General features: G+C 37.2%; 1 pseudogene; it reads right to left on the bottom strand.

Annotated features, from left to right (window-relative positions):
- Positions 1-6,450: 6,450 nt before the first annotated feature.
- LOC149246705 (malate dehydrogenase 1, mitochondrial pseudogene) lies at positions 6,451-13,697 on the bottom strand (annotated as a pseudogene).
- Positions 13,698-18,626: the final 4,929 nt, after the last annotated feature.

Genomic DNA, 18,626 nt, shown 5'->3' with positions numbered 1-18,626 from the left:
AGCAAGATGAAAAAGGAATTGCATGTCTAAACATTTTGAAGTCTCAAAAAGCATTCATCAACATAGAGAAGACTACAACACTACTCTTCACTTCCAAGTTTTCAACTAATGGATTTAACTGACCAGCAATGGTTTTTGCATGAACCATGCTCAAATGCTCAAGATGAGGTAATGAATGGATGTTATGCACCTATCTGTGAATTGCAACCACAGGCATACATGTAAGTGCAAATTTGTAAATCTCATACCCAGATTTACCCATCATCAAGCACACAACTTTTGCGGGATCCATTTGACATATCTTATGTTTAAGAAGGAATAACATCCTTGAAGAGACTCATGGCTTTTCTTAGGGAAGGATCTTTGCATGCAAAATCTAGATTAACTCTGAACATTTCAATCAAACTAAGGTAAATGAAAGGCAACAATCCATCGGTCAAACCTCACAGGTTAAAAGCACCCACTGAGTTTCACACAAATGAGAAAGCCTAAGGGAAAAGATTTGAGACATGCATGCTACATGATTTCATGTAGGATAAGTACCTAAGCTTAAGGCAAAAGATTTGAGACATGCAAATGTATGAAGTACAAGATTCAGATAAAGAGAAAGAAGCTCCTTCATGCCATATTCTCACTGACAGTGAATCTCAGATTAGGTACTTATCAAGCATGAAATCATGTTGCATGCCAAGCATGAAATCATGAAGCACACACCATGATAAGATTATCTGACTCCAACTACTGCATCAATATGAAAAATTCAGCACTCTAGACAGTCACATCAGAATAAAAAAACATTCAAAAGATATGAATGCATATTAGCCACTATAGAGGACCAAAACATAAACTTACGCCATAGACAATGTGGCTGAACCTTTCCCTGCTTTTGCTTCAAAAACTTCAGTTCCTCCATCCTGTGTGCGCTTTGTCAAGGCTTTAATGTCCTCCTCAGATAATACAGAATTTGGCTTTGGTGTTGCCTAAAAAAAATTATCAAAACAAAAAAGTGTATGTTCCCTTTTTAATTGTATTGAAGGGTAGGTAATTATGATCTCATTTTATCTTTGATAAATTAATCTTCTAATATCCAAGAGTAAAGAACAAACTCAAGATGAGGATCCAACAAAGTCATATACATGTGAAAAAAGTGGAAGAATTGTAACACCCGCATGTCCACCTACAACAGGAACATCAACTTCTGCAGACAGCATAGGATGACATCAACAACAAACATAAAACTGAGAATTGTATCTAATGTTAAAAAAAGCATGATGTTGGTAAGATCCTGCAGCATATCATGTATTGGGTCTAGCCCAGATGGTTGTGTGCAAAGACTGTTATCCTTCCCACCCGGGTTCAATTCCCTCAAGTGACATCTTGAGCTGACTATATTTCTGATGGCCTTGAGCCCTATGATACCATCCTTGAAATGAGGAGAAGTGCCTGGCATGTTTGCCCAGGATGCATATTTCATGATTAAATTATAAAAAATAAAAATATTTTACAGAATACTAAATATTTGAGAGTAGCTAAGCATAACAAGTCAGAATTTTAAATACCTTCAACAGGAACCCCTGCTTTTGAAGCATAGAACGTCTTTGCACGGACAACATCAAGAGTAGTAACACCAAAGAGTTTCTTTTCATTATAGGTCCCTGCCTTCTTAAAAGCCTCAGCAGCTATTGGTACAGTAGAATTTACAGGATTGTTGATCATATTTACAATTGCCTGCCATGGATATCAAGTCCTCAGCAATGCCATAAAAACCAATTCTAGATGATTTCTTGAATCCAAATATACCATTCCTGATAGAAGGAAAACATTATCCAGTACACTCTCCCCCCTCTCCATATCTCTATCTATATAATATGTAACAATATACTATACATACTGTACACACACACCAGTACATGAACAAAACAAATAATTGTGAAACATACTTCTTTATCTATTAACTTGCCACACTAATGGTAGTACATATTGATTGTATGTAATATATAATGTTATAGAGGATACCTCGTGATCAGTGGATTTGTGCACAGTTAAATAGAAGACCAAGGATATTTTTTATATTGATATTCATATGCCAATTTTCTCAAAAGTCCAAAAGCTAAGTTACTAACTACAAGAGGAGAAACAAGAATAACAGGGCTTTAACAGTGGCTGCAAACTTGCATTGGACTACACAGCTAATTACTCTTAAGTTCATTTCAATTAGTATTTCCTTCTTATGGGCAAAAGTTAGCTGCAATTTGTCTAAATAAAGAGTCAATAATGAGTCAATCACCTATTCGTTTGACTCAAAGAAGTCTTCAAGCTTCGTTAACCTCTCCAGTAGAATTGATTATATACAAGAACAGTATGTAAATCTAGATCAACAACTTGCTTAAAGATTCTTGCAAATATGTATTTGTATATATTGCCATCTCTATAGATCTCAAACATACAAAGCCTTCGACAAAGCAACTTACAATGAACGTCATGCTTATTCCTATGAAATAGTCAATAAGAAAATCGAATGAAAACAAAAACTTCAAAGAAGATCATAAATCATGACAACTTACCTCTGGGCAGTATTTTGCAATTGCAGAGCAAAGAGATTTAACAATCCCTGCATTGATGTTTAAGAGATCATCACGGGTCATGCCAGGTTTTCGAGGTACACCAGCAGGAATGATCACAACATCTGCATTCTCCAATGCCGTGCCAAGTTGTTCCTCTCCCATATATCCTGCAAACTGCACCCAGGTCACACTGCTGTGAATTACTGACAAGGTCATGACACAAGCATGATAAAATCAATATGGCAGTACCAAATTAAATGATAAATATGTAGACCAAAAAATAAGAAAAGAAATTATTATCGCAAAGTTCCAAAAGAAGTAAAACTTGTTATCCTTGTTCCATGACCCAAGCAATGGTATGTCCTCCTCATAGTGAACAAGAATAGGATTATTTGTATTCTATAGTAAAATCCACCTTTTGGCTTTTACCGAGGAGATAGAGCACCAAAAGCAATGATTATGCTCGTAGGAGATTGAAGACCTATACCAACCCACGTTCCAATCAGGGTATAATCTTGTCCAATCCAGGTATACGACATTTCAATCAGGGTATAGTCTTATCCAATCCAGGTATAAAAGTGATGCTGTGATAAATAATTAGCATCTCACAAGCCACTTTAGGGAGTTTATTCAACCTTAGTTTAATTTACGCTACGAAGACTATTTTGATTTAATCTACTCATGGATAAAGAGGCAAATCTAAACGACCCCAAAAAGGTTGGATATAGAGGCAAATCCAATATGCAGAGGGTCATCAATTCAATCCTCACAAAATAACAAATTGACAATGCAATGAGACTATTCTAACTTCTAAGTAGTCATTAGGCCAAGTATGACTTAGATCCATCATATCAAAAAGTCCTATTAAGCAAAGGCATATGATCCAGCTGTGGATTCTGCTAAAAATATAGATGCACTTTTCATCAAAAAAATATGAACTACCTCGTCCATTGGGCTGTGGTTTAGTGGCAAGTTGTAGGGTGCTTGTCATGAGGATGACCCAGGTTCAAAACCCAGGAGGCATATTCCCATGATAATGCGGCTACCCATGTCATTCCAAAATATGAAGTCGGGTTAACGTGATAAACACCAGTTCAATGATAATGCAGAGGTGTTGTTAATGATGACCCCTGTGTTATTGAGGTTTTCACAGATGAGCCCATCTGCAAGTCATGCGTGACTTTGATGAATAGATGCAATTAAGGTGTTTCACCCACGCCAGTCAAAAGGCCTTGACCAAACAAAAACAATAATAGTGTGAGCCCAACCTCAATTTCAACCTTCTCCTATCAATAGCAAATACTACTACTGCTAATAATAATAATAAGCACAGCCCAAATTTCAATCTAGCCATAAATGTCAGGCAGATTGTAGTCAAGTAGTTAAATCAAAGCACTTTCAGTGCCCTCTTAGAAGTATGTTGCGGCATTATCTCACCATCGGAGTTAACTACCATATTGAGATTCAACAGACAAGATCTGGTGCAAATCCTGCATGAAATTGGTGGAATAGAGATTCTATGTTTGTAGCATCTACAATGAGGGAAAAACCCACTATGTTAACAGAAAGACATTTGCCAACAAGAAAACAATAAAAAATAATAATAATGTAGCCCTCAATATCTGCCTCTTTTGAAATGGCCCAAAGAATGTCAGGTATAGTCAAATCCAATATTCACGGTGTACAATACAATCGTTTTAGAATGACAATGCGATGGGCGTTGCTTCAATGGATTGTTGGGCCAAATGTCACCTAGATCCATAAAATTAAAAACCCTAATCGAGTAGGTGCACATGATGCAGCCATGGATTTCCACGAAATAAATATCTAGGTGCTTTTTTTCATCAATCAAAATATGCACAAACACATTTACAAACTGACCATGAAAGTGAATTGAGTTGACCATTAACGTGAATTGGGTTGTGTTTAAGAAATTAAATCATTGCGCTTTCAGGGCTCAAACCCACGTTCAAAAGCTCCGGAAGGCATATTTCCTGCAAAAATGTGGCCAAAAGAATAAATTCCACATTCGAAGAATCCCAGAGACCTTGACAGGTTATAGCAGTGGAGTCTAAGCCTGGTATAAGGCCTGGTTCCTTTAAAAAAATAGGCGCTTACCAAAATAAATAAATTATCTAACCATGGACAATATCATAAACGTAAAATCAAAGAACTAATAACAGGTAAAACACTAACGAAAAGTAGATCCTACCAAGTGGGTTGTCGTACGATTGATCCCAATGGAGATCCCTTGAAACTAAAATCAAAACATCTCTATCGTTCGCATAGAGAACAGATCCAGCATACAGAGAACGAAAAAAACACGGTAGGAAAAATATATATCCCATGGTTTATATTTGGCCTTAAAAAACAGTAGAAAAAAAAAATTTGAGAACACAGGAGCAAGATGAAAAAGGAATTGCATGTCTAAACATTTTGAAGTCTCAAAAAGCATTCATCAACATAGAGAAGACTACAACACTACTCTTCACTTCCAAGTTTTCAACTAATGGATTTAACTGACCAGCAATGTTTTTTGCATGAACCATGCTCAAATGCTCAAGATGAGGTAATGAATGGATGCTATGCGCCTATCTGTGAATTGCAACCACAGGCATACATGTAAGTGCAAATTTGTAAATCTCATACCCAGATTTACCCATCATCAAGCACACAACTTTTGCGGGATCCATTTGACATATCTTATGTTTAAGAAGGAATAACATCCTTGAAGAGACTCATCGCTTTCCTTAGGGAAGGATCTTTGCATGCAGAATCTAGATTAACTCTGAACATTTCAATCAAACTAAGGTAAATGAAAGGCAACAATCCATCGGTCAAACCTCACAGGTTAAAAGCACCCGCTGAGTTTCACACAAATGAGAAAGCCTAAGGGAAAAGATTTGAGACATGCATGCTACATGATTTCATGTAGGATAAGTACCTAAGCTTAAGGCAAAAGATTTGAGACATGCAAATGTATGAAGTACAAGATTCAGATAAAGAGAAAGAAGCTCCTTCATGCCATATTCTCACTGACAGTGAATCTCAGATTAGGTACTTATCAAGCATGAAATCATGTTGCATGCCAAGCATGAAATCATGAAGCACACACCATGATAAGATTATCTGACTCCAACTACTGCATCAAGATGAAAAATTCAGCACTCTAGACAGTCACATAAGAATAAAAAAACATTCAAAAGATAAGAATGCATATTAGCCACTATAGAGGACCAAAACATAAACTTACGCCATAGACAGTGTGGCTGAACCTTTCCCTGCTTTTGCTTCAACAACTTCAGTTCCTCCATCCTGTGTGCGCTTTGTCAAGGCTTTAATGTCCTCCTTAGACAATACAGAGTTTGGCTTTGGTGTTGCCTAAAAAAAATTATCAAGGCAAAAAAGTGTTAGTTCCCTTTTTAACTGTATTGAAGGGTAGGTAATTATGATCTCATTTTATCATTGATAAATTAATCTTCTAATATCCAAGAGTAAATAACTCTAGATACATCACTACCAATTGGCCCCCTATGATTATTGTCAGTGGTTTGGATTTCTAGTGAAAAATATTTTTCCTTCCATGACATGTGGTCTCATGCATGCTTTCATATTTTTTTTGTGGGTGTCTGATCACAATTTCAGATTTGGCTATATTAACAACCTGTAAGGAGTTAGAGATGTATCTTACCTCATCAAATCCTTCAAAAATATCTATACTTGGCTGATGGATAGTACAGACTACAATTCGGCCTGTGTCCACTGTATTCCTAACTGTATGCATCGCGATAGTTGCAGCTCTGGCATCCAGACCAGATGTCGGCTCATCCATGAATATGATTGAAGGATTTGCAACAAGTTCTACAGCAATGGTTAGTCTCTTCCATTACTCAGTTGATAGACCAGTCACACCAGGAAGACCCACCAATGTGTCTCTCAAGCTATCAAGCTCTACAAGCTCCAGCACTTCATCCACAAACATCTGTTAAATAGAACAATCTCAATCTTAGGAAACCCAATATTAAGAATGAAAGAAAGAAACTATATTAAAGTCCACAGGTGGTTCATAAGCGGCTCTCCAGTAAATAATTATTGAATAAAAACAATAAATTGAATCTAAAGGGAAATTCCAGTCCTTTACTATACATCTGTAACAATTTTTATGTGTATTTTGTCATATATTTTTCATACCAGCATTTTGAACCATACATTACAATGAATCAAAATAGTTGAATTTTATCATTACTATGAGAAAAAGCAGTGATGAAAGAACAAGGCTGGAAAGCGCTGTGGGCTGGCAATGGCAAGACCTAAGGGTCTAGATTCATCCTCTCCTCTCCTCACCAAGTCTATATAATGAAGCCACTCCAGAGAGAGATAATTACATGCTGCTGAAAAATCTTAGAGAGAGCTTTCTTTCTGTCCCTTAGGAATGACTTCATTATATAGACTTGGTGAGGAGAGGAGAGGAGGATGATTCCAGACCCTTTGTCCTAGTGAATTCAAAGTTTAGTACGAGTTCCCAAGCGATTAGATGAGGTAATTGAAAATTCAAACCTCTTCAAAGTGATCCCCTAAAAAATGAACAAATCTAAAAGCTTGACCAGGTCATTGCTGCTGAAGGGCATTAGGCAATCATTGCTCCTTGCAGTAAGGACAAGGGCGATGCATTGCTCCTTGTCAGTGTACAGGGAGCAATGAACCTGCTAATCTTTGCTTTTAAGGGAAGAAAAGTGGTGCTTCAGCAAAGTGACATCGTGGGACCCATTTTAAAACAAATGAACCATATTAAATTTAATCCAAAAGAAAATCGAAAAATCTAACCTTAGATTACATCTTCAGAAGCTTACCTTGCATCATTTGTCAGTCGTTGCTCTCGTGGAGAGAGCTTGCAGTTGAGATGTTAAGTAAACCTTCCCTGCTGTTGTAGCTGATTTGGAGATGATTTCACAGGGGAAACCATTTCTGTCTGAAAATGACATATACATACTTGTACAGTTATCAGCAGAACCCCAGGATCCAATTTATAATTTTAGCGTATGACCCTGGAAATTATGCTCTACTGCGGTGTAACCTGAGGATCAAACTTGCAAAGCTCAATGCCTATTAAATGACATTACAGGTGTCATGATGAAAGGTTCCAGATATTTTATCCTTAAAATGTAAAACTATCTTTAAATGTTTTCTGTTTTAAATGCCTTAAGAGGACCGAATCTGCAGAAATAAATATTATAGTTCTCCTCTCTTGAACAACCCACAATCTAAAGAAAAGCATTGTTCTTGTTTTAGCAATTGACAGAGTGCATTCAAAGCAATCTTGGATTTCAACTGTTCTCTTCTCCCATCTGAATTCTTGTTGATGATTTCTAGATCAACATTTCCTAGCAAGCAATTTAATCTGGGTTGAACTTCAGTGGTGAAATTCTAATTCGTTGATTGGATATTTAAGCGTCATTTTCCATTTTGATTCCCTAGAAGGAGGTCTTGTCATCTATATCTGTACCTTTCTTCAGACTGTTATTAACTTTATCTAGCATGCAGGGCATTGGCATTGTGTTTTGGCATTTTCAGGCAACAGTTGTAAGCAACATGATGGGAAAGGCACACCTTCTGTCTGCATTCCTTGACTACAAGATTTGGACAAGTGATTAGACCCCTTTGGGCTCATTAAGAGGATCCATAAAAGAATCTGCAACTGTATCAAAGGTAGTTGCATCCATGACCAGACTTGCAGACCTTTGAGAGATCTACAAACTTTTGAGAGGGGTGCCAGTCTCTTAGGGATATATATTAATAATCCAACTTTTAAGGTCACAGCCAACCGAGACATCAAATTCATGTATAAGATCTTTTTGTTTGTGCGACAAGGGACCTACCTTTAAGTAGCCATTGGATCCTTCAGGCAGCCATTGTACTACTAAAATATACAAAAGCATACATAATCCACACTACTCTGGATTTTAACAGGAAGAAACACATGTTCTTAAGTTCTCACTGATCTTCTTCTAGAGCTGTACGTGGTGTCAAGTTGGCAGTCGCAGCAATCAACCGCATTTTGTACACAAGTCACCAAAAAAGAAGCCAGAGTCCCAGATAGAGAAAGTAGGTTGGCAAGCAGTCCCTGAAGCATTTTCTCAGGGAAACGGTTAATTTCCTGTTTTCTTGTTTCACACAAAATGTAATACTCAGCCGTTAACCCTTTACATGCTTAATGACTCTTAACCAGTTTGTCTACCAATGTTTTGTACTTTCATCTTCGAAGTTCGAACTACAACATCTGGAAAATTTTACAAGCTAGGAATCAAACCCAACCCAAGACCAAAGCTGCTCTTTGACCGTGCTACGTGCCATTTTCATGAAGACACGCTTAAGAGTTCGTTGTAGGAATGTGAATTGCATATTCAAAAATACCATCTTCCCTGCAATTTGAAGGCAGAGGAAAAGGGCCAAATTTTATAAAATAATATTAAAGAAGGGACTCAAGACACCAAACTTGATCATTGACAACCACTTTTTCAATAAAAGGACCATGGCATAAAACCATAAAGTTCAAAAAAGTTCTTGCTTTACTAAACTTTATTAATCCCTTTTGCATGATGAATCTTTTCTGCTCTTAAGACATTACATAGTTTACACTACCCCGTAGCAACAATAACATGTTGCACAAGCTAGTAGCCATGGAGCTTCAAAGCCTACGATGGAGACTCTTTTTCGACAGCCAGGGTCAACACTTGGTCTAAAGACGATCTCCCGTACATAGTCAGGGATGCTTACTCAAAGCATTTAAATAAGAAGCCATCTCTTACAGTTCTAGCTGTATTGTGTCTATTTCCCTCTTACATAGACAGCCTGAACCTTTCTAGCTGTATTGTGTCTATGACTATTTCCCTCTTTCTTAGAGGCTGTAAAGCTCAACTCATTGGATTTCGAGTAAAATTGACAAAAGCCAAAACACTATGTTATTTGGATAAACTGGAAATATGCATTTGGGATTTCTGAAGCTAAATTGGAAATATGTATTTGGGATTTCTGAAGCTGCACACTGAGTCCAGTATCCATATTAAATCATAAATGTACCAAATGCATGGATTTGATTCAATACACGCTTGGTGGGAGCAGGGGGCGTGGGGCAGTGGACAAAACTCAGGTTGTAGAATACACCTCCATTTTGTTCTTGGAACTATCAAGGGATTCGGGAACCTACTTAGCTTAATGGGTATTTGCTTTTCAAATCAAAGAGGTTTTAACTACTTCAGTAGGATTCCTTTGGTTCATAGGTCTAACACATGGAATTCAGGCATGTAAAATCAGCCTGGAATCACACCATCATTAAACACAATACCATAACCAAACTCAGGCAAACAAAATTAACTTGGTATGAAGGAGAAGAAAGAGGAACCAGGACGAGTATTACCAACAGTTGAAAATATACAAAAGCATACATAATCCACACTACTCTGGATTTTAACCGGAAGAAACACATGTTCTTAAGCTCTCACTGATCTTCTTCTAGAGCTGCACGTGGTGTCAAGTTGGCAGTCGCAGCAATCAAACGCATTTTGTACACAAGTCACCAAAAAAGAAGCCAGAGTCCTGGATAGAGAAAGTAGGTTGGAAAGCAGTCCCTGAAGCATTTTCTCAGGGAAACGGTTAATTTCATGTTTTCTTGTTTCACACAAAATATAATACTCAGTCGTTAACCCTTTACATGCTTAATGACTCTTAAGCAGTTTGTCTACCAATGTTTTGTACTTTCATCTTCGAAGTTCGAACTACAACATCTGGAAAATTTTACAAGCTAGGAATCAAACCCAACCCAAGACCAAAGCTGCTCTTTGACCGTGCTACGTGCCATTTTCATGAAGACACGCTTAAGAGTTCGCTGTAGGAATGTGAATTGCATATTCAAAAATACCATCTTCCCAACTTTCAGGTGATGACTCTGATATGCAAAATGATGAAGAAGCTATTGTCTATAGAGGGAGCTTCAAGAATGGATACAACATTGGAAATACTCCAAACCAAATTTATTGTAAAAATCCAAAGCATGTTTCGATGGATTTGACAAAAACTTCTCATGTGGTTGGAGAATATAACCCAAATTCTTTCATAAGAAATGATAATAATGTTATAGTGCATTCATGGTCAACACAATATCCAGCTCCTATTTCAAGGACTCTACCCACTCATGTAGGTAAATCTTCCTCATTGCAAAGGATTCAAACAACTAGTGTCATATTGTCTGCACTTGATAAGCCTATGCAAACATTATCTGTCACAGATTCTGGTCAACATGGAATGCCTTCTAATGAAACAAATGCAGGACAAACTTCATATTTTTGGGTGCAACCTAGCGATATTCAAGGTTTAAAAAGACAACTTGTCCACATTCTCAATATATATAGAGGAAGTATGCTTCTTGTACATGTTCCATCTGAATATCAAAAGGTCTTTGGCAGACCTCTATATTTATTGGAGTATGGTTCTTATAATCTAGTTAATTTGATAGAAAAGATGCATGATGTCTTCACCACATCATTGAAAGAAAAGGAAACAATAAGTTTGTGTCTTTAAGAGAGTTATCAAACAAGTTCATACAAGGTAATATAAAAATGAACTCTTCTACCAATGATTCAAGAGATGTGCTTAGGAAGAAAGAACATACTGGAAAGTTAGAGAAGGGAAAAGTTTAAAGGAGTCCAAGAATTCACAGATTTAGGTGCTTGTAATGACCTATGTGATGACTTTGATGCATATGGCATAGAAGTGAAAATGGCTTCACATTGAGATGGAGGTTCAGATGATGGAAGTTGAAGTGAACAAGATGACGAAGATGGGGATGGAGAGATGATCCTCCAAGGAGATTTGAATGTTGATGAATATGCAGCAGAAGCAAGCCTAGAAATATTCAAACGAGAACTGCATGGGATTTTGGTAAGCCATTCCTGTGCAATTCTGCTGCCAAATTTTTCAACACTGGACTAACAAAGATACACCGAAGATCTTGATTACAATGTATTTGGTGTTTAATAACTTGAAGCACTAATTCAAAAATTTATAGATGTTGCAATTGTGATGGAGGAACGCGACATTAAAAGGAAATTCGTTGTTGCTGACGGTGGTTCTAAAGTTTATTAAAATTAACAATCCACCGATGTTGCAGTCACCATTCTTTGTCTAGATGTAAGTATCAAATCTTAATGTCTCAGGATAGATGATTTCAAACTATTTAGAGCATTGTCAAAATACATTTTTTAAAGAGTTAACTAAGCAAGTAATTGACATCTTGATTCTCAACAGCATTTTGAAGTTCTTGGCTTCTCAAGAGTTTGAAGTTGTTTCTAAAAAGAAAATGCTAGAGTTATGGAACAAAGCTCTAAATGATATTGAGAATTACAGGTTTGTAATTTATCTATAGCGACATATAAATATGCAGAGTAGAGGTTATGGTTTGCATTTTGGAAGATGTAATTTATATATTGTATTGAGGAATTCTTATTACAAATATATAAGATGAAATGAGAGCTTTTATATTGTGAGAAAGTTGAAGGCTGACATAATGATTTTGTTTTTTAGTCTCTTGTGATGTGATTCTAGCAACATGACTTGTTTGATTACTGATCAATTTTAGTTCATGACTTGTTATTAACTAATGCAGGATGTACAGGACATGTGACCCCATAAAGATGATATTTCCCATTTTCTGAACAGATTATATAAACGTATTTGAAAGGAACAGAATTTCCTGATTTCCAAATAAACCTGGACTTTGACCTTCTGAGGATATATTTGGGGATTTTCTGTTTCAGGTCTCCGCAACATGGTTTCGGTTTCCTCTCAGTGCATAGGTCCACATTAGTATTGTTCTAGTAGTGGGCATGTGTTCATGAGAAAAAATTGTCTGGGGTCAGCTTGTTTAAATGCATCTTTCGGGCAATGGCATTTTTGAATGTGAAAGATGCGTAAAAGTTATATTGCAAAATAGATATGGCTCATCTTTCAAGCTTGATGAAGTTCCTTAAGAAAATTGCAAATAATACTATCCCATGTGTTACTGGTCACTGAATAAGTACTGGTTAATAAAGTCGGAGGATATTTCTAAATTGGGATATTGAAAATTGCCCTATTCCTGGGGAAGTCCATCCAGAGGATGTAGCAGGTAATATTAGGATGGCTCTTGGGTTGCATCCAATGGTTACAGGTGTTGTCACTATGCTCTCGGCATTATGGAGATTTTAATAATTTTCCTCCAAGACTGAGAGAAGGCTGTCAAAAGACTGGAGTCAACCTCATTGACCTTCCCAATGGAAGGAAAGATGCAGCATATAAATCGATTTTAGTGTATATGTTTTCATTTTCTCTTGATAATCATCTTCCCTCTACCATTTTATTGATTTCATGAGATGTTTATTTTTCTCTTGCTTTGCACAAACTAGGGAAATGGGGGTATACAATTGTTCTTGCATTTCCAGATGGAGTGGGTGTCTCTTCTTCACTACACAATGATGGTCGATTTGTGTGGGATTAACCATGTTTGGCTTGAGGTGAAGGTCTTGTTCCAGCAAAATCCTTGTCTCTAGCACCCGATTTCACTTTTTATCATGTTGGTTGTCTTTCAGGTGATGACTCTGTTATGCAAAATGATGAAGAATCTGACCATGGACAATATCAGAAACGTAAAATCAAAGAACTAATAACAGGTAAAACACTAACGAAAAGTAGATCCTACCAAGTGGGTCGTCGTACGATCGATCCCAATGGAGATCCCTTGAAACTAAAATCAAAACATCTCTATCGTTCGCAGAGAGAACAGATCCAGCATACAGAGAACGAAAAAAACGCGGTAGGAAAAGAGGAACCCACCTCAGCACGGCTGTTGATGTGGCCGACATCTGCAGCCACACCTAGAGTGCTAGCAATATCATAGAGCGCCAACTTTGACACCAAAGGATTGAGTTTCATCAGAAGAGCCAATGGCTGCCCGATACCCCCAGCAGCTCCCAACACAACAACCTTGCGTGGCGGACTTCCACCACTCGAATAAAACCTTCTCGGCATAACATTAGTTTTGAAAGAAGAAGATGATGCATTCTTCAGTGCAGATCCCACCAATCGTCGCATTGCAGAACTCATTTTTGCCGCTGGTAACACTGAAAGAATGCAAGCTGAAGGCAGATGAAGAAGAAGGGGGAGATTCCAGAGCTTAAAGGCCGAATCAATGGAGATGTGTGGATACGACTTTGTTAAAAGGGATTTTAAAGCCTCACGGTACTATGCAGGGCTTTGGTTTAATCTATTTTATTGTGAAATTCTTAGTTATTGATAATCAGACAACTCGTGATAGAAATCCCTCTTTTGGGGGGACGAGGTTCGGGAATGGAACATCATGTGATCGAAATTTTCAGTTGGTCAAATGTTAATTAAGTTATTATAAAATAGAGATATTTTTTATTTTATTTTTTTAAATAAATTTAATAATATTAGGAGATTTTTATCAAACTCTGGTTAGGGGTCAGACTAGTTTACAATGTATTTAAACATTGCAAATCTCGGTGTGTTTAAAAGGAAAGTGTTTTTTTTTTTCAGGGGTGTTAGTTATTTATGGAATATGTCATATTGTGGATATTTTGATTGATATTGGACCATTTTAGTTGTTTGTTATGTATGTCGAATAGTCCAATCCCAAGGAATCCTCGAAAGTGGTGAATCTTTGCAGAGAATCTTTAAAAGTGGTGAATATGATGTTAGGGTGTTTTTTAAAAGGGAGTGATAATTGAGATAGCTATATATTTTAAAAGAATATGTTTTTAGGGGTTATAAGAGTGCGAAGGACCATTTTCCATTCTAGGGAAAGGGAAAGGTTTATATTTAGGGATTAGGATAGTTTTTAATTTTTATTTCAAAGTAATAAGATCATTGAGGAAAGATATTATAAAAATATAATTGTTGATGGAGATTTATAATGATAATTGAATCTTTTTATAAAGGTATAAGGTAGGGTTAAAGAATGTTGTTATAAATAGTTTACAGGATAAATAAAGAGATAGAATTGTTTGAAAGAATGGAGTTATTTCATGCGCTTAGCGCAGTAAATAACAAGGTAGTTGGGTTAATGTAGCAAGTAAGTTAGATAAACGAGTATTTTAAAATAAAATCCGGTAAGTAAGGGTATTAATCCCATAAGAGTTCAGCCTTGAGCTAATAATGACATATTTTTGTAAGATTAGAGGATTTAGATTATATTACTGCGAGAAAAAACGTGATTATAACATAGATGGATTGGTTTGGTCTATCGTTAGGGAGGTCAAAGCAATAGCACATAAACAAAATTTTCATATTGCTCGCATTCTTTCTGACCTGAGAGTCTGGGAATTTAAACCAAAAACAAGGATATACATAGACAAAATTACATAAACTAAGAGACCAAAATACATTCTGAAACAAGTAGAAGAATAGAGACGGTATAGAGAGAGTTATCATTTTTCCTAGAGTTGCACTTGAGTTGTCATTCTACAGGGTGTTAAGTATGAGCTCGAGGGTGAGAGTCATCTCCTGTGGTTGATGGAGGCTGGGTAGTAGATAGAATTTGGTTGAGGTTGTCATCCATGTCATTCAGCATGTTCTCCATGTTGTTCATTCTGTCCAGGAGTTCTAACATCAAATAAGGAGCTCTTGTTAGGTGTCAACCCTGTCAGTAAGTACCCGGCCCATGAGTGTCTCAGTATGCCATTACAGGTTAATATTCTTAAGCAGAGGCCCTCGCCCTGGTGGAGTTTCTGTTATCATGAATATAATCTTGTGTTTCTCGCTCCATGTGATGATTTGGCACGTATCTTCTAGCCTAGCGAACTTGCCCTTTGATGTAAGCAATAGCTCACTACATGACCTCAAGAACGAGACGTTGATAATGGTCCACGATGGCTCCGGTGGAATCCTGAGCATGGGAGGCATGCAGGGAGGGAGGAGTAGGAGAGGGGAGTTGACTAGATCTGCCCCTATGTTCTGCCTCTGTGGAGATGGTGGTGCAACATCGAACCATGACTGAGTGAGAGGTAGGGGCGGCAGAAAGTCGATTGAAAGGAGGAACAAGTCGATGGTGGGTAAAAATAAACTAGATAGAGGTTAACCTTTCTAACTGAAAGTGGGGGGGGGGGGGGTTAAAATTGTGAGGAGGCTCAGGTGAGGAAACCTGCAACAAAAATAAAGCCAAGCATGGGGACAGAGAGACAAGATCCGAAATTCCAAATCGGAGCAAGAAGAGAGGTTGTGGAAAAGAACCAATCTTGAAGTGAGTTGCAAGGGGAGTAAAGGAGAAGACCAAACTTGATTGATAGAGATCCTTGTAAAGGAGAGGCATGGATGATAACCAAAAGTGGAGATCCTAAGGGGTTGATTGCAAGTGCAAACGTCGGGGATTACATGGCGCTTGCAAGCTAGATTCATTGATAGAGTGTTGCAGGACCCCATGACCATATGCCCTATTTTAAAGGCTTCGAGAATTGGCTGTATTTTTCTCTTAATGATCCAACATGATATGCTTTGCTTCTTTAAATGACAGTGGTGTACTCACCTACACAAAACCATGAATGTGTGCTCGATTCGAAGAGTGTGAGATCTACGAAATGATAGTAGCCCACCTCCTTTCGTACAAATGCCTCTAATACCATAAATATCATCCTCTACTGAGAATTGTGATGGTGGTGGCAGATATGCCATGCAAGTCGCTGGGTGTGGGCATCTTGCCTCCCTCTCATATGATTACTACAGATCATGGTCAATCAGGAAAATTAATGTTGTGCACCCACCTTAGGGAACTTTGTCTTGTTCAACAATGTCCTGACATTCATGCTTCCATTGAGCAACAAAAATTTGTTCCCATAGAGATTCCATGACCTCTAAAGTGAAGTTGAGTCCTTCATTGGCAAGCATGTTTACCAACTTGTTGCCCTTTCTTAGTATGTGTTGGAAAGTGAGTGCATTGAAGTTTAGGAGTTGTTTTGTGATATTCTCTAGACTAGCCAAAAGTCTCCAACTCCTTTAGCTCGAGTAGCCACGCCTACCACCATCTATTGGATCTCTGCAAGAAATGTAGTAAGATCATTTCACAGACTAGGAAATTTGTTTTCCTTATGATTCACCCTCAGGACAAGAAGAAGATTGTGGCCACAAATTCCAAACATGGCCCCTCCGCACAGTAGTAGCAGATGGACAAGGTCATGGAGGAGTACAAGGACATTTTCACCTCACCTGCGGGGGTACCTCTCCATTGTCAGGTCAAGCACTCCATCGATCTGACCCCAAGCGCGTCATTCCCAATGGATCAATATATCGACGTTGTGTTCTGGATAAGAATGAGATCAAGAGGAAAATTCAGGAGTTGTTGCAGAAAGGGCACATTAGGAAAAGCTCATCACCCTGTGGGAGTCTGATTGTATTGGTACATAAGAAGGATGGGACCTGGAGACTCTATATTGACTATCGGGTGCCAAACAAAATCATTGTCTATAATAGGTACCTAATCCCATGGATTGATGACCTTCTGGACCAGCTCAAGGGGGCCAAATATTCCAGCAATATTAACTTGAAGTTTGGTTAATTCTGATGTGTGGAAGACTGCCTTCAAATCCAAGGAGGGACTTTTCGAATGGTTGGTCATGCCTTTCAATTTGACGAATGTTACTGCAACCTTCATGAAGTTGATGGATGACATCTTGTGACCCTTCACCAATGCATTTGTGGTGGTGTATTTAGATGACATCTTAATCTTCAACCAAAGTTGGGAATCAACAAGAGGTTAGTCATGATGAAAATACATGGAATGAATACTTTGATACAATTGTTATACTTTGTGGGTGTTATAAATAAGTTCAGTTATAAATTAATGGACGATATAAGTACATCATATAGTCTAATCTCTAACCTTGGAAAAAATAATGCATGTATCAATTATTTTAGGTTGGCAATGGAATCAGAACAAATGAGGAGTTTAATCATTTTGATAGACTAATACAAATACCTGCATATGGACGTGGCCTACGCCGTACAATTAAATCACGCAAAAAGAAATGGGTGGAAGAGGATATGACAATGGAGTTTGTAAATGAAATAGAAAATCAACACAATGAACAAGAGGTTGGTCATGATGATACTACATGCATAGATGAATAATTTGAGACAATTGTTGTTTTTGGATGTTCCTAAGGTAGAAAATCTAAGAATATGAAATTAATGTGGCTTGTTTTTAAAATAATGTGTTCAAAAATAATATTTTTAATTTATTGTATACATGTATAATGTTGTTTTGTTGAGTAATTTATTGCGTATATCTTTGAAATGGATCCATGTTCTATACAGTAATTGCTATCTAACATTAAATAATGGTTGCATTTAATTATAGGTAAACGATGTTGATGATACACCTATTAATGATCAAGATCCAACTAGACCATTAAGAATTCAACGAGATGATCCAATTCATCCTTTAAACCATACTAGGAGAAGAGAAGCATTGAGGAGAGCACTACCACGTGAAAAATTTGAGGAATTGATGAAATTAGCATACATTGATGACATGCCATCCACTACTCAGAGTAGAGATGTCGATGGAAATGTAATGCATGAAGAATGATAGTAATACGTATCCAGAAGATGGTATTGAAACTAGTAATTGTTCACGAATCCATAAGATTGTAAGGTCATTCTCATTATCATAATCATTGTCATCATCATCACCATCATCCTTGTCATTGTTATTGCCATCATTACATTATCATCATAATCACCATTCATGCCATCATCATCATCATTATGGACATTGTTTGCAATTGTTCATAATTGTAGATGTTGTAAGAAATATCATCAACCCAAAAAATGTGATCAGTGCTAGAAAAGGGTTGTTTAGGACACATTGATATACGTAAGAGAAATAACAACTCTATTTTTGACAGATGATCGATGATGATCATCATCACCACCATTATCATCGTCATTGTCATTTTTATCATCCCCATCATCATCATTAATGTAATTTCTATCGACATTGTTGTAATCATGCATCATCAT

The sequence above is a fragment of the Pinus tabuliformis genome, chromosome 7, assembly GCF_031772625.1.
Source record: "Pinus tabuliformis cultivar Carrire ecotype Pingquan chromosome 7, CPIR1, whole genome shotgun sequence".
In the NCBI taxonomy this organism is placed as follows: Eukaryota; Viridiplantae; Streptophyta; class Pinopsida; order Pinales; family Pinaceae; genus Pinus; species Pinus tabuliformis.
Note: the sequence above shows the minus strand (reverse complement) of the source record. Positions and strands in the feature narration are given on the sequence as shown.